Consider the following 3890-nt stretch of genomic DNA (forward strand, 5'->3'; position numbering starts at 1 on the left):
GTTGATATAGTACAAGGTTGACTCGCTCCTCGAGCTTCGATAAGTCACAATAGTAATGCTTCAACCTATGCCCATTAAGCTTGGAGTTTCCTTTATCTATATGGTACAATTCCACTGCGCCATATGGGAAAACTTGTTGGACGATGAACGGTCCTGACCAATGGCTCTTTAGCTTCCCAGGAAAGAGTTGGAGCCATGAGTTATATTATAACACACTATCCCCAACATGGAACTCCTCGGTGCTCCTTAGCCTCTTGTCATGCCACTTCTTGGTATGCTCCTTATAGATTAAAGAGTTACCATATACTTGGTTACGCCACTCTTCCAACTTGTTAAGCTGCCATTATCTATGTTTACATGCATCAACAACATCAAAATTGAAAGTTTTGAAATCCCATAATGCTATATGCTCAAGTTCAATAAGCAAATGGCATGTTTTCCCATAAACTAGCCTATATGGTGTAAAACCAGTTGAAGTACGATAGGCCATCCTAGATTCCCATAAGGCATCATCTAGCTTCTCCACCTAGTCCTTCCTACTCACTCCTATAGTTTTCTCTAAAATTCATTTCAAACCCCTATTAGTGACCTCCACATGCCCACTGGTTTGTGGGTGATAGGGTGTAGAAAACCTGTGTGATACACCATACTGTTTAAGCACCTTTTCTAACTAGGCATTACAGAAATGAGTCCCCCTGTCACTAATAAGAGCTGTAGGTGTCCTAAATCTAGCAAATAGTCTTTTGAGGAATCTTGGAACTACCCTGGTATCATCAGTGGAAAAAGCTTGCGCTTTAGCCCACTTAGAAAAGTATTCAATGGCAACCAAGATGTATTTATTGCCATAGGAGGAAGGGAAAGGTCCCATGAAGTCGATGCCCCAAACATCAAAAACCTGAACAAATGCTCTAGCATCCTTAAAGATCGTCGGCCAGTAGAATGCAGAGCCTAGTACCTTCCTAGCTGTGTGATTCGCAGCTTGATGACCTCCCGTTGGTCTTTCATGGCAATGCCTCAAAATCTGGAGGATTTCCTCCCCATGTACACATAGCTGAATAACATGATCTGCATAAACTCTAAACAAGAAAGGGTCCTCTAAAGTGTAGTATTTCAATTCAAAAAAGAATTTCTTCTTTTGCTGTAATGTCATACCCTTCAGAATGACTTCAGTAACTAGATAGTTTGTAAAATTAGAAAACCAAGGGATATCAGAATTAACATGAATTGAGCATAGGAACTCATCCAGAAAATTATCATCAATCGCACTTTCATCAAGCGGCTCCAAAGTTGGGCTTTCTAGCCAAGAAAGGTGGTCTGCCAATAAATTCTCAACACCTTTCTTATCCTTGATCTCAATATCGAACTCCTGCAATAACATAATCCAACGAATAAATCTATGCTTTGCATCATTCTTGCTAAACAAGTACTTGAGTGGTCAATGGTCCGTGTAGACCACAGTCTTTGATAGCACCAAATAAGATTTGAACTTGTCAAATGCAAAAATAATAGCCAGAAGCTCCTTTTTAGTGGTGGTATAGTGCTCTTGGGCATCAGTCACTGTCTTGCTAGCATAGTAAATTGGTTGGAACTTTTTGTCTCTCCTCTGTCCTAAAACAGCTCCAACTGCAAAATCACTATCATCGCACATAAGCTCAAATTGCAGCTCCCAATTAGGTGAAACCATAATGGGGGCTGTGGTTAATTTCTCTTTCAACAACTCAAAAGCTTGCAAACAATCATCAAAAATTAAAAAAGGTACATCCTTTACAAGTAATAGAGTTAAAGGTCTAGCAATCTTAAAGAAGTCCTTAATAAACCTCCTATAGAACCCTGCATGACCTAAGAAGCTCTTAACAACCTTAACTGAACTAGGTGGGGGTAATTTAGCAATAGTATCCACCTTGGCCCTATCGACCCTATCCCCTCATATGAAATTTTGTTTCCCAGCACTATACCCTCCCTAACCATAAAATGACACTTTTCCCAATTAAGAATTAGGTTAGCATCTACATAATGCTCAAGCATGCATTCTAGATTGTGTAAATAGTGAGTAAAGGAGTTACCAAATACAAAAAAAATCATCCATAAAGACCTCCATGGACTCCTTATCATATTGTGGAAGATCACCATCATACACCTTTGAAAAGTTGCAAGTGCATTGCACATCCGAATGGCATCCTGCTATAAGCAAACGTATCATAGGGGCACGTAAAGGTTGTCTTCTCCTGGTCTTCAGGTGTAATGGGGATATGGAAGTAACCTGAAAAACCATCTAGAAAACATTAAAACATATGCCCAGACAACCTTTCCAACATTTGGTCAATAAAAGGAAGGGAAAAATGGTTCTTTCGAGTGGCATCATTTAGCCCCCTGTAATCTAGACACACTTGAAAGCCCGTTACCATTGTGGTTGGTATAAGCTCGTTCTTCTCACTTTTAACCATAGTCATCCCTCCCTTCTTGGGAATTAACTGCACAGGACTAACCCATGAACTATCAGATGTATGGTAAATCAGACTTGCATCAAGAAGTTTAATTACCTATTTTTTAACCACTTCCTTCATGTTCGGGTTCAGTCTGCACTATGGTTGCACCACTGGCCTGTAGCTATACTCCATAAGGATCTTGTGCGAGCACTAGCTAGGACTAATCCCAAGAAAGTGAGCAATTTTCTAAGCAAACGCCTTTTGGTACTTCCTAAGAGAGACCAAAGTCATCTCCCTCTCTTCGGGTGTAAAATCTGCTCCTAGGATGATATGCATCCTGTTATTGTCATCTATATATGCATAATTGAGGTGCTTTGGGAGCTCTTTCAACTCAAGGACTGGTGGTTCCTTAAGTGATGGCCTCAATTTCTGCACATATAGCCTGTCAATCTCAACAAACTTATCAGCATTCTTGCTTGGTTCATTAGCTAACAAAAATGCAAGCTGCTCCAACATACTCTCATTAGATAGCTCATGCTCATCCTCTGCCTGCAAGGCAACTTGTGAGGGATAATCAAGCAATATTTCTTTCAACTATGTATGAATATTTTCTTCCCACATAGTCCACCTATTCATGGTTAGATGAAGAAGAGGAAGCAAACATACCTCTTGATATACAGTTACTACTGTAGTGCGGGCCACTACAAAACTCCTAGCTTGCCTGAGCTGCTTGGACATGCATCTGGAGTTGATTGTGCTTCTTGGATAATAACTCCACTTGAGCTGCCAAGGTTACAGTGGCATCCAACTGGTGTACACTCCCTTGACATCCCATCGTACTCCTAATAGTGTGCCACTGGTAATTATTTGTGGCCATCTCCTCAATTAAGCTTTAAGATTGCTCTGGTGTCTTGCTACTTAAAGAATCACCTGCAGCTACATCTACTATTTGCATAATAGCCAAATTCAAACCATTATAAAAAGTTTGTACCTATAACCAGATTGGTAGTCCATGGTGTGGGCAACATCGCAATAGGTCCTTGTACCTCTCCCAAGTTTCATACATCGACTCATCGTCAAACTACAAAAAAGAAGATATATCATTTCTGAGTTTAGCAGTTTTCGAGGGAGGAAAGTACTTAAACATGAAATTCTCTGCTAAAGAATCCCATGTATTGATAGTGTTAGGAGGTAGTGACTGTAGCCACCATTTTGCTCTATTCCTCAAATAAAATGGGAACAAGCGGAGACAAATTGTGTCGTCTTTTGTCCCATTAATCTTGAAAGTACTACAAATCTCCAAGAAACTTGCTATATGTGCGTTAGGATACTCATCAGGCAAGCCTCCGAACTGAACCATTTGCTGCACCATTGGAATCACATTAGGCTTTATTTCAAAATTGTTGGCGGCAACAACAGTTCTCTTAATGCATGTTCGCGTCCCCTCCAGCGATGATTTTGTAA

At 40.3% G+C, this 3890-nt stretch overlaps 1 non-coding gene across 1 annotated transcript; it reads left to right on the forward strand.

Moving 5' to 3' along the window:
- Nucleotides 1-3433: 3433 nt before the first annotated feature.
- On the forward strand, nt 3434-3540 carry LOC112536684. Its single transcript, XR_003080654.2, has one exon. It is a non-coding gene; the product is annotated as a small nucleolar RNA R71 (small nucleolar RNA).
- Nucleotides 3541-3890: the final 350 nt, after the last annotated feature.

The sequence above is a fragment of the Ricinus communis genome, chromosome 3, assembly GCF_019578655.1.
Source record: "Ricinus communis isolate WT05 ecotype wild-type chromosome 3, ASM1957865v1, whole genome shotgun sequence".
In the NCBI taxonomy this organism is placed as follows: domain Eukaryota; kingdom Viridiplantae; phylum Streptophyta; class Magnoliopsida; order Malpighiales; family Euphorbiaceae; genus Ricinus; species Ricinus communis.